Source organism: Diabrotica undecimpunctata, chromosome 4 (genome assembly GCF_040954645.1).
Source record: "Diabrotica undecimpunctata isolate CICGRU chromosome 4, icDiaUnde3, whole genome shotgun sequence".
Classification (NCBI taxonomy): domain Eukaryota; kingdom Metazoa; phylum Arthropoda; class Insecta; order Coleoptera; family Chrysomelidae; genus Diabrotica; species Diabrotica undecimpunctata.
This window is the reverse complement of record NC_092806.1, coordinates 119,690,687-119,704,920: the sequence shown is the minus strand read 5'-3', so window position 1 is coordinate 119,704,920 and position 14,234 is coordinate 119,690,687. Positions and strand designations below refer to the sequence as shown.

General features: G+C 31.3%; 1 protein-coding gene across 1 annotated transcript in view; it reads right to left on the bottom strand.

The window, feature by feature from the left end:
- LOC140439922 (uncharacterized) overlaps positions 1–12,418 on the bottom strand; it is a 180,354-nt gene extending 167,936 nt beyond the window's left edge. Inside the window, exon 1 of the mRNA XM_072530097.1 lies at positions 12,261–12,418. The gene's annotated coding sequence lies outside the window, so the exon portion shown is untranslated. The remainder of the gene's footprint in view (positions 1–12,260) is intronic.
- Positions 12,419–14,234: the final 1,816 nt, after the last annotated feature.

The following is a 14,234-nucleotide window of genomic DNA, read 5'->3' as shown; positions in this document are numbered from 1 at the left end:
ATTTCTCCCCCACACCATTGGGAATTTAAAAAAAGATTACGAGAAAGATTTGCGTACTTTTAAGGAAAATACTGAAAAACTTAAGCTTTCTCGTAAATACTAATCCAAAGCTCAAAGAAGGTAGATCATGGACATGAGGGAGCAGGTTGTTGATACTAGCAAAAGCGTCACAATACTGGATCTACCCCAAGTACACCTGACTTGATAAAAAAGAATAGATCTCTAACTTTCTACCACTTAATGGTATCAAAACAGCAGTGGTTCCCAAGAACCAGCCAGACAAAATAGTGTCCAAAATTAATTAGGGCAAATACAGGTGCTCTAATAAAACTTATCGATCGATTAAGCTTAAACTGCTTTTCGATTCAAAGAAAGTATACTCATGGATAAAACTTTGGGTTGATAAGTGTTGAGGAAAAATCCTACTAGTACAAAGGATTTTCTTGAACAAAACGGAAGGTGTTAAGGCTGAAGAATTCACTAAATAGAACTCTGTATGGGCGTAACTTTTAGACCAAGACCAATGGTGGAGTTATAAGGGTCACATAAGCTCGTCTTAAAAAACAAAATGAAAGAGATAATGGGGAGCGCTGGACAACCTTAGGGTTCGGCTTCGTATGATATACGACAGCATGATATGATAATAGACCATCACAGAATCCCATTATAAATTATAAATTAGTGAATAAATATAAAATTAGTGGAAGCTAGGTAAAACGCTGTATTAGCAAAAAAGAATAATAATTAAAAGGGGAAAGAAAGAATGTACAAGTATGGACATACCACTAGCAGACTTAATATTCAGTGCGCTCTCCTATAGGAGGTTGGCTATCACTGTGGCTTTAGGTTTACTCAAACTTCTCTTTTGAGTTTATACCGGGTGGAAGAAAGAAAATGTTTTTGCTATGCTAAGTCGAAGACACCCTGTAGGGAGCACACAGTACAAGGGTGAATATACATCAAAACCAAGTTGTAGTCCCATGTTTTGTGAACATCTTGTTTTCTTATTTTTCCTGATATCTTTAAAAACCAAGAAAAGAGACGATTGTATTCTTTAACATGTATTTTGACTAAAACAATAGCTTTACATCGCCTAGGCATGCTAAATATTAAGCGGGTTATTTAATTTTGATCTATCTATATTACATAGAAGGAGGAATCAGCTGGCAAAGTCTTAATTGTCTACCGACAAAATTCCATATGTCTTCAATAAGATTCATGTCGAAGGCCATTTCAATGTCTGAAAATTTACCTTACGTAAATATTTAGTAACGACACGCAATACGTGAGGCTTGGCGGCATCATGCATTAAGATTTCTATTTCTATTTTTTATATAAGGTGCAAAAGAAACAACATATTCAGACAAAATTTCTGTAATATACCATTCGCTGTTTAAAAAGTCTCTACATAAAGACACCAAATCAGCTGTTACAGTAAAGGAAATTTCACCCCAAAACATCACAGAGCTTCCATTAAACAATCTCGTCCCTCTTAAGTTGCACTGTGTATACCGCTTCCTTGATAGACGAATAACTCTTAAGCGTCGATTAGAGCGGTAAAGGCAAAACCTAGATTCGTCCGTAAAAAGAGCATTTTCCTAGTCCTGGATATTCCAGATCACATGTTCTCTAGCAAATTGTAATTTATTTCTGCGATGCTCTGCATTCAACGCAGGTGCTTGAACTGGGACAAACATGAAAATTTCTTTCAGAAAGATGTCTTTTGACAGTGTCAAAGCTAGGCTGAACATGGTGAACTGCTGCAAGCTGCATTAAAAGATTTCTAGATGTGCTGAAACGTTTCCTTAAAGCACAGAGTATAAAGTATTGAACTTGATTAGCTGTAGTCACTTGATCGTCTACTTTGTTGCGGTCGTATGCAAAAAATATTTGTTTTCCTAAAGCGTGTGAACATACAAAATTGTTGAATGTGCAAATACCAATCTCAAAGTAATGACACGATAGCTTAATTCCTCATCATGTAATGTTATTGCTTGGAAACATTCATCGCGAGTCGTATTCCTTTTAACCCATTTCATATTATAAATAAACAACAATAAAAATTTACAATCTTCTTCTTCTTCTTCTTATGCTTTTTATGTAGACCTGACCTTGTCTGTTTTTAAATGTGCCTCCATTAAGTTGTCGTTCCATCGTTAACGTGGTCTTTCTACTGATCGTCTTTCTATTGGGAACCGTCTCTTGCCGTCTTTACTTATCTATTTGTTGTCATTCAGCTCATATGATATTTCCATTCTACTCTCTATTTCTTACCCAGTTCTTGATGTTCTCCATCTTGCATCTATATATGTACTTCTAGCTCTGTTCTATAGTGTTTTACTATCAATTTTTCCAAGTATTTTTATCTCTGCTGTTTTTAACATCCTTTTTATCCTCTCTGTGTCAGGTCGTGTTTCTGCTGCGTTTCTCATTATGATGTCTGATAACTGTAAATTCTGCCTTTCGTTTCTTTCCCGATATTTTTATTTCTACATATTGTTTCATTCAGGCAACCTGCGGCTCTGTTTTCGTTATTTACTTGGTCTTCCACTTCTGTTTCGAGCTTTCCATAGATAGATAATGTGATGCCTAGATATTGTTGTCAACGCCATCACTTGTTCTATTATCTAACATTTACGTTTTTGAGTAAATTACCATGTTAAATTTTTTGGCGTTTCCGGAGAGTCCGTTTGTCTCTCCTTTAAAAGAGAGGTAATTAGGGTGCTTGATCTCCATTCTTGAGGAATTCTGTTTTATTCTATTTTTTGGATTAGTTTTAATGGTTGTTTGGTTAGATCTGGTCCTCCGTACTTTAGGAGTTCGTTCAGTATTCTGTCCTCTCCTGGTGATTTTTAATTTTTTAATTTTCTTAGTGCTTCCTTTACCACCTTTTCCTCAATATTTGTTTCTTCGTTTGTCGTCACATCTGGTGTTGGTGCTTCATTATGGTTGGTGTCGCCACCTTTAGCATATAGGAATCAAAAGTAGTCTACCCACGTTTCGTTCTGAATGTGTTTCGTTTTTATTAGTTAGTTCATTTCTAGAATTGACAACAACAATGACAATTCTCAAATAACTGAATTTTCAAACATGACTGTCAAGTAGCGCAGCTGTCGTTAACAGATGCAAATTTCGAGTCTTCAGGGGTATGATAACAAAATACCTGAAAAACTTCGGGTTTTCGAAAGGATTCGGTTGACACTTCGCTTTTGCTTAGTAACTACGACGTAGTTCCGTTGTTACTGACCCATCATCTGGATTAGCTGGATCTTTTAGAAGATTCGTCTTGTTGACTCGTGTCAGTTCTAATGTATCAATCTCTACTATAGCTTGTTTTTGATTAGAAAGTGTTAAAAAAACACACCACCTATTATCTTTGTTTTTAAATATATTAGGGAAATTAAAAAAACAAAATGTTCATAAAAGATGAGACCACATGATTTAGATGTATATCTACCCTTGTACTTTGTTCTCCATCTTCTTCTTCTCATTGCGCCGTCTCCTTTCGAAGGTTGGCGATCCAAATGGCAATTGTAGTTTTGGAAACTGCTGCGCGAAAGATCTCTGCGGATGAGCGGTCGAACCATCTTCTCAGGTCTTTCAGCCACGAGTTCTGGCGTCTTCCTACTGATCTTTTGCCCTGTACTTTTCCTTCCAGTATAACTCGAAGTAATTCATATCTTTCGCCTCTCAGCACATGACCCAAGTATTGCATTTTCCCCTCTTTGAATATTCTTAGTAATTCTTTTTGTTTACACATGCGACGAAGTACCTCAACATTAGTAACTCTTTGTACCCATGGAATCCTCAACATTCGTCTGTATATATACATCTCAAAGGCATCTATTCTTTTTTCTATTTCAGAGTCCATTGTCCAACTTTCACAGCCATACAGTAAGACAGAAAAAACGTAACATCTGATCATTCGGATTCTAAGCTGTAGACTAAGGTCTGATCTTGTAAAAAATGTTTTAATGCTCATGAATGTTTTCCTTGCTTGTTCGATTCTTGACAGGATTTCTTTTTTTGGATTACACTGACTATTGATATTTGTTCCCAAATATTTTATGGAATTTACCTGTTCTATTATTTGACCCTTGGCATACACGTTTAGATGTAAACCGAACATTTCGCTGTGGTGAACTACCGCATTTATTATATTTTGTAGTTCTTGTGCGTTGCTTGCTATTAAGACGGTATCATCAGCATACATTGTTCTCCATACAGGGTGTCAAAAACTTAATATTAGAAAAAAATTTGCTTTATTCCACACGGTATAAACTCAAAAGAAAAGTTTTGGTAAATCTTTACTTGACAGCGTAAATATCTAAGACAAAAATCTAAAAAATAAATAAATTCCTGTTTCTAGTGATCTATCATGCCGAATTTCACCAATAGAATTGTTCTGCATTTACGTTAAGCAGTTTAAACGCTATCTTGGTTATTTCTTCAGATCAGAATAATAAATATAAACGAAGCGAAGAATTTGAAAAATGTTGTTCAAATTATCCTTACCCATTCGACCAGTATTACGTATCCAGTTTGGTCAAAGAAAAAGTATAAATCTAGTTTTGAGGAGATCACAAGCTATATAATTTCCAAAATTACCGGTTTTAGTGTATACATATTTCATTATGAAGATTATTAACATTTATAATTTGTCTGTTACATAAGAATTCATCTAGGATAAAAGTGAACATGAATATTTTGAGAAAGTCAGATATTATAAATCTAAAACAAATTAATTTCAGTGCCGATATTTATCATTCAAAATTAATTTTAAGAGTTTTTTTTTAAATCTCTTGATGTATTTCAAGGAATTTTTTTTATTTAACCTAGATAAAACCGCTCATTTAGATATTATATTTCGAACGAGAGACAAACTTTCCTTCGCGAAACTTTTACTTTGGTTTTTCGACTAACAACATTCTTGCTTCGCTACATAAAGGTAATGATGTATTTTATTAGCAATTAAATGCCGAATTAAAAGCTGTATTATTGTTATTCTTAGTATTTTATCTATAGATTATATATATATATATATATATATATATATATATATATATATATATATATATATATATATATATGTACTGTTTACTTCACTTACATCTTTTATGAGCTATATATCTCTTATGGTAAAAATTTTTTGCTATTTTTTTTTCTATGGATGTATGCCCATTTAACTAATTTTAGATGAACTGATAATATTTATGAACTTCTTCAAATGAAACAAAATGTCTTCAAATAGAGGATGAGAAAGCAGTATCCTTTGTTATATTCTCCAACTTTTGATATCTATCATCATAGTGAACTACATTTTGTTTATATATATATATATATATATATATATATATATATATATATATATATATATATATATGTGTGTGTGTGTGTGTGTGTGTGAGAGAGAGTGTGGTTCACTAAGATAGTGAGGGTTCTTAGCAACAGTTAAAATATAAAAGAAAGGATTAGCTACTTCATCCTTTTATTGAAGACATTTCGTATACTAAATTTATACACATTATCGGTTTAACTACAATATTATTAAAATAAACAAACATCCACAGATATAAAAAATTTGCAAATGGTTTAACTTACAAAAGATATGCAGTAATAAATTATGATGGCAGTGAAGAGAATAGAATGAATCATATAGATTATAAAGATTAAAAATTACAAAACGTTCATTTTGAGTTATCAAAAAAACTAAGTCAGTTTTGTAAAAGTTAAAAGAGTTCTAAGAATAGACATGCTAAAAAAGCAATGGTGTAAGGAACAAAGCAAAAAAATTAAATCCAATATGGATGACAAAGTTTTAAAGTTAGCACTAATATTACTTAATAATAATAGACATTACAGTAGTTTACGTTTAACTTTAGGTAACATTATTCAATTGGCTTGTTCTAAGCAATAAGTTCCAAAGTAAAATTACCGGCCGAGGCACAATACGAAATCTTCAAAGGTTGTATAGGAAGAGGCTAAAAAAGCAATGGTGTAAGGAACAAAGCAAAAAAATTAAATCCAATATGGATGACAAAGTTTCAAGGTTAGCACTAATATTACTTAATAATAATAGACATTACAGTAGTTTACATTTAACTTTAGGTAACATTATTCAATTGGCTTGTTCTAAGCAGTAAGTTCCAAAGTAAAATTACCGGCCGAGGCACAATGCGAAATCTTCAAAGGTTGTATAGGAAGAGATCCACAAAAAATTCAACAGGTATTCGTTTGAAAGTGTGTTAGTTACTCTAAGTGGAATCGTACATCGTATATATATAAATATATATATATATATATATATATATATATATATATATATATATATATATATATATATATATATGAATATATCTATGAAAGGAAACTTCTTTAAAACTTCCAAATACCAGCTAGGATGTAGTTTTACCGCACTGATTGACAGGTAATTAAAAAGAGAGAAGAACAACGAAGGTATTTAGTGAAAATACTAATGCTCAGATAAATGAGTTGAGTGACACCAAAGAATAGAATTAGGAATAGTTACATTAGATAGATAGATTAAATTGTTGACAAAATTAAAGTACATAGGTTTAGATGTTAAAATTGCTGACTTGCAACTTCCTAGAAAAAGTATGAGGGTATAAGCAGTTTTTACTATATTTCTTCTATGATGGTGGTTGTTATCTCCATGATTTGTCTTATTTTTTTAGTAGTTGCGTCAATTTAGATATAGCTGCTAATCTGAGCCAAAAATCCATTTCTAGAACAAGGAGTTTTTGTTCCGGTCTCTTAGTCTCTTAGTGCAGTTGTACAACGCTTTTAAAAAGCTGCTATATAGCTGTGTCTTTTTATCCTAGGAATATCAATGATATTCCTAGGATAAAAACACCACCCTCAAAATGTGTTATACCACTATGGGCTGTTAGCCTACAAGATCTAGGTCAAGCATGTCAACTTTGAAATGAAATAACCAATAACAAAATTTTTGGTTATACACATTTTTACATAATTTGTACAAAAAACCTTTATCGAGAACGATTTTCAGAGTGACAAGAAACGCCAAATATTACTTAATTAAAACTGTGATTTTCATCACAATCACAATTAATAATTATTTTGGCTGAATCCCATAAAAACACAATGTTTAATTTAATTTAATTGCGATGTTTAATTGTATACTTGTTAGCAACCAACTTTTACATGATTGGTAAGTCAAAAGTGTCTCTTTTGAAGCTTAATATGTCTTTTGATAAAATGTTTTTTAGTCAATCTTATTTCTTGAAAAAGGCATGGATATCCTGCCGAAGCGTCGAAAAAGGCAATAAAATGTCTTAGTATCATAAACAAATCTTTTTTTATTAACCAATATAGAGAGATAGAGGGGAGAAGTTTCTGTGCCATATTTTGCTATTAATCCCTTCCTCTGACCTATATGCCCATATTCGTAGATGATAAATATTTTATTTTGTCTGCTTTGTTAGATTACTATTCTTTACATTTATTTTAGAAGATTGGATGTGGTGCCTGAATCACATGTTTCCTTTTTCATTCATATTTTATTCATTTTCCCTTTCATCATATGTCATCATATGTAACATTCATTTAGTATATATTTGCTACTATTTAACAGTTTGTTATGTTCCTAGCTAATGACGAATGAGAGTCTACTTCAAGAGTCCCAACCTCTCTTTTGATATTAAACTAAAAAAGCTTCCCTGCTACGCCTCCTTTGTTCTTTTTTACGATCCGCAAGGACACTGAATTTCTGTAGTATCGCAAAAAATTTTTATTTAAAAAAGTCTCTGTAGAAAAGGTATATTAATATAAAAGTCCTATCGGACTACATCGCAGAACCTTTTAGAAATAACTATTATATCATGAATGCTATCTGTATTTATATGTTTGAAGCCGCTAAATAAATTTTTTTATGGTGTTGAGTCGTGGACTTTGAACGAAGATACGAGCAGAAGATTAGAATTACTTGAGATGTGACTATATAGGAGGATACTTAGGATCCAGTGGACTGACCGAGTTATAAATAAAGAGGTCCTCAGAAGAATAAGGAAGAACCGAGAGGTACTGACTACCATCAAATCTCGAAAGCTACAGTGCTTCAAACACATTATGCGAAATGAATCAAGATATGCTTGTCTATAAGCTATCCTGCGAGGAAAAATATTTGGAAAGAAAGGTCCAAGAATCAGAGGATTATCCTGGTTGAAGAACCTCAGATAAACCTAACCTAGAACCTAAATATCTGTCAACTTTTGTGCAAACAATATACAAAACAAGACACATACTGAACCAATGGTTACTCTCCATTTTTTGCGCGTTCCCTAAAAATACAAACGCTAAAGATTGCAGTAAATTTATAACAATATTATTAGTGAGTCATAATAATATTCTCAAATTATTATTTTTGAAAATAATACATGATCATATAAATAATAAACTGAAAGAAGGAATAGATGATAGTCAATTTGGATTCAAAAATGGACTAGGAACCGGAGATGAGTCATTTGCTTTTAATGTAACAGCTCAAAGATGCGTGGATATGAATGTGGATGTGCATGTTTGCTATATTGATTTTGAAAAACATTTGAGAAAGTAAGATGAAAATTTAGTTAGACAAGTTCTAAAGACAAAAAATAGACAAAACGGACTTAGAATAATAATAAACCTCTACTAGAATCAAAGAGCACAAATTGTTATAGATAAAAATCCAGTTGAGAAATTAAAATCAGGAGAGGAGAGAGGAAAAAGAAATGTATTATGTCTCCATTACTACTCAATGTATATATTAAATACATTTTTAAAGAAGCCTTACTTTTTAAAAGTGAAGGAATAATAATTTCCGGAAGAAAAATTAGCAGCATAAGATATGCAGATGACACCGTGATTATGGTACGCTCTGCTGAACAACTCAAACTACTACTAAAAAAACAGTTACCTTGAAAAATACGGACTGACAATACATATAAAAAAGATTAAATACATGATAATAACAAAAAAAAACAAATATACAAACACAGATTTGGGGGATGTACCGATAGACAGAAAAATACAAATACCTGGGAATCTGTTTTTCTGGGAATCATTTGTAAAAATGAAAACAATTCTCTTTAATAAAGACCCTAAATGTGGACTAGAAAGTGGAAACTGAAGCAAGAACATGTAATAACATAGAAGAATAATAACATATGAACACAGAAGAAAACGAACACAAAAGTAATGCTAGCAATGGGCTTCTCCTTATTGTGCCGTCTTCTAACGAAGGTTGGCGATCACTTCTTTAAACGCTTCCCTATCTTTTCAACATAAAATATCTGTTCAACACTGAGGTAAGTCCAATCACTGATATTCCTCAGCCAAGATTTCTTCTTTATTCCCAAGCCTTTGCCTCCTTCTACTCTTCCTTACATGATGACGCGTAGAAGAGAGTATTTACGGTTTCGAAGTATGTGGCCCGGATGCTATGTATTTTAAATGTGTTCATAAGCTTTCTGCCAAGTTCAATTCGCCTAACACCTCATCGTTTGAGACTTTCAGAGTCCAAGGAGAAATGGACAAAGAATACGAAATAATAAATACAACAAAAATAAGAAAGTTACAATGTCTGTGACACGTACTGAGGATTAGGAGACGGCACTTAAAGATAAATGCAGATAATATTGCCATGTATATCGACAACATTGTTCACGGATAGTCACACCAAGAAGAAGAACATACGCAGTTACATAAGATATGTGTTGTATCTTTTCTATCTCTTTTTTTCTATCTCGAAAGTCCTTTTTGTTAATTCTATACCATTGACATTCATCAAATAGATAATATTTACTACTACTAACTAGGGTTGAGAAGAGAAGAGAAGGGTATATATATATATATATATATATATATATATATATATACCGTATATTATATATATATATATATATATATATATATATATATATATATATATATATATATACATATATATATATATATATATATATATATATATATATATATATATATATATATATATATTATATATTTATATATACCCATACATATATATATATACATATATATATATATATATATATATATATATATATATATATATATATATATATATATATATATATTTATATATACCCATACATATATATATATACATATATATATATATATATATATATATATATATATATATATATATATATATATATATATATATTTCAAAGGTATTCAACTAGTGAATTCAGAGGTTTAATCGGTCATTCAGGTTGGCAAATAAAAAAAAAGAAGTCGACTACTTCATCAGTTTAATCGAAGAAGTTTCGTCTTATATTTCTAAGGTTTCATCAGTTCTCTAAAATAACAACAGATGAAAAAGTGTTTATAAGATATACTGGTGGTAATAGTTCATAACTTACAACTCAATATGTAGTATATTCTCGATGTTATATATGTACTGTACAATTTACTCAATATTTAAAACTAACTTAACAAAATAAAAAACAGACAAACTCTGCAGTGTATACGTTTTTTTTTTAGATTTAAAGGTTTAAACTGGAATTCAGTTCGCTAGCAAGATAGGGTCACCTAAAAGTAGCAATTCTCATAAAATGATACCTGTCGGAAGGCGTTTAGCACTCGAAAATCTAAATATATAATACTTAAAAATAACCTATGATCACTTATAATACAGTATACTAGATGTGGAACAGTTAAAAATTTTGAAGAAGAGTACCTGTTGCACAAATGGGATGTCGAAGTGGAGCCTAAGTTCAGGGCTAGTTTTGTAGTTAGTTTTGTATTTGCACACGAGCAAACATTAAAGTGGTAGGTTAGGTTACCCTGGGCCGACATGAAAATAATCAAAGTATTACGAAATCTAACTCTGCATTTAATAGTGATACATTCAGCGGTCATAATTTAGAAATTAACCACAAAAAAGTTATTGGCAAGGAGTTAATTAGGGGAGCAAACCGACATAAGGACAAAAAATTTTGTTCAGATTTTCTAGCATTTTTTCAATACCAATCAATGAATAAGCGTCTCCGAGATACAAGTTCCTGTATTGCACTGCAATTATCCTAGATCACATATCCTTTCACCCACCTATAACCGTCAGCGATTTGATTTATGCGAATTAGTTAATTATCCACTTCAAAATGAGTCCTTCAGTCCGGTAAATCACACAGACAATATATATATATATATATATATATATATATATATATATATATATATATATATATATATATATATATATATATATATATATATATATATATATATTGTATTTTTGTCACGTATCTATTACGTATTGTTCTTCTTATCAGTTTTCTGCATGTCATCTGTCACACTTTTGTAATCATTTGGTATGAGTTACACAAACATGCAGATAAGAGTCACAGTTATCTAAAGCTTTTAGTTATAAATTAAAGGTTATACTGCAACATATTAGAATCACAATATATTGAAAATATTACTTTACTTGTGATGTGCTAAATATGATATTTATAGATAATGAAATAATACATAAATAGATTTTTGTGAACAAATAAACAGCAATTAAAGAAACATGAACTGGAGATCTTTAAAATAAACAGCCAACAACCAAAATAAGACAAAATTCAACACATGAATTGGGGGGCAACTATGTTATCGATTGAATACAAAAATGAATGATTAAGATGGATCTAATACTACATTCAATAATATATAGACGATAGAAAAAAGCTAAGATTGTCATCATAAAGTTCTGATATTTTAGAATATTGTAGCTAAAATAATATGTTCAATTTCTTAGAACTTTTCTTTAAAATATAGTTATCCAATATCAAAATTGCTTCGAATATTTCTTTGAGAACAAATTGATTAATATTTACACTCTTAACATCCTGATAATGAATATAAAATATTGGTTATCCTTGTACTATCCCCCTTATTTAACCCCCTCCTCCAGAGAAGGGGTAAATATAGAGTAACAGAACTAATAATTCATAATATTACCTATTTTTCTTAGAATTAATATTAAAACATATATATATATATATATATATATATGTATGTATATATATGCGGATATGTATATATTGGTTTTGAAAGTTTGTTTACAAGATGTTAAACGATGAGCATCAATCAAGGCCATGCAGCAAAAGATTCACTCTCGAGTAAAAAGTGCGACCACTGTCCAAAACTGTTCTTGTGTGCGCTTACACTAGCTCTCTCGAAATTAAAGAATCGAACATAAAGTAGAATTTAATGAAGATACTTACTGGTGTTAAAAAAAGCGAAAGTGTACACTGCACCGCTACGAGAAAAGAACTAAACCGTTACTGATCTACCGGCTGTTTTCTAATCCTATACGAAAAGTTTCTCCCGCCAGTCTTCATTCACTTGCTCTCTTGTATGGAAACCTCCACCAGGAGACTGCAAAGTACACTTGGTGAAATGATTTAATCTACAGGGTGATATAAATATTCCTTTACGTAACAGTTCTTCGTTTCCGTCGGTGTAATTACATTCACCTCGCTTTACTTATTCTTAAGAAGGAAACACACTTTCAAGGTTGAATAGTAGTTGATAATTGTCGCTATTGTGTACTAATTTTTGCATATTTTATCAAACATGGGGTTGTTTTGTAAAGTGGTAACAATAAAGTATTAATTAAGAAACAACGTATTTCTAAAACATATAATTTTTAAATGTTTTGGTAAAACCTAATTTTAACCTTAATCTGTTTTGTAATCACGTACTTATAGACAATAATTTGATTCTATTTACATGTTTTATAAACTATTAGAAGCTTTTTACTGGATTGCACCTAAAAAACAATCTTATTCTTATTATTTTATTATAATGAAAAATATGCATATTTTATCCTTATCTAAAGTTTATATTTTGAAGTTATTCCATTTTTTATTGGGTCCTTATTAATTATTCATCTTGAATGTTTGAGTAATTAGTAATTACTCGTTTATTTCAAGTTTTACAGTTTGACTTCTTGTTGTGTGTGGCTTTATTTTGTCATTCATATTTCTATCCGTAGTAGCCTAGACGCGATCAGTTAAGGATTGACTCTAATGAGCCGAAACTTGTATTTTTGTAAAAGTTATCTGTAAAGTTGTTTACAAAGTTTAAAAGCTGGAATATTTATCTTCTTCGCCTAAAAAGTAATAAAACAATCGAGAAACATTTGTGTACAAATTGTATCCTACATATCCCGAAAAGTGTCATACGTTTGACAAAAATGGGCCAAATTAAATGTATTCTCATTGCGGTTTAGAATCATTAATTTTCCTGAATGCAAGTTTTTAAAGTTTTACTTCTTTTGACGTGACAACGTCTTAAATTAGGTTGTGGCTCGGAGTCACTCATGAAAAAGTGTAACGCCCACTCACGTCTGTTACGATGAGTCACCGAACGAGAGAGAGGCCCGCCGGACCGGCGAATGCCTTGCGTCTCTCTCCCACTCAAACATGATCGGTCCGCTGCGCGCGCAGCACTAGAGAATTAGGCGCGTTGAATCGGTGCGTGCTTGTGTCTCTGTCTTTCTCGAGCGTTCTTGGCGTTGGAAAACCGAGAAAGCGTCATAATACAAGTTCACACGTGTGGTTAAAGTATCGTCAGCTGTGTCTGTAGTGAAAATGTGGAGTGCTTAAATTCGTCATTTACAACAACTACAACAATAAAGGTAAATAATTGTACACTAATATTTCATTATCGTAAACTATGATTGATTGATTAATTGTTAGATTGACACAAAAGTTGAGAAACTGAGTTTATAGGTTATGTCATACTATTGACAAAGGTTTAAGTTTACATGTACAATGTTTTAGTAAACAAAATATATTTCTATAGTTAAAATTTGTGCAATTCTTATTTTCATTCAATTCCTTGTTCCTATTGTGCAATTTAATAATATTCATATCAATAAATATTCTACCGAGAAAAAGACGTTGTCACGTAAAATCTTCGCCCGTAAAACCGACTTTACAGGCAACCGACTTTTAATTTAGGTTATACTTTTAAAACGAGAGTAATTTTATTTCCAGGTTTTCATTATTACTACTTGATCCCGGCGAAATATACTTTGAAGATTTCAGCGCTATTTTTATACCACCAGATATTACCCCAAAGACATACGATACTAAAAAACAGGATGGTAGGCTCAAAATGTGTTTAAAGTCTTTAGTGTTTGATCCAAAAGATATTTCTAAACCTATCATTAAAATTCTACTTAAAGATTG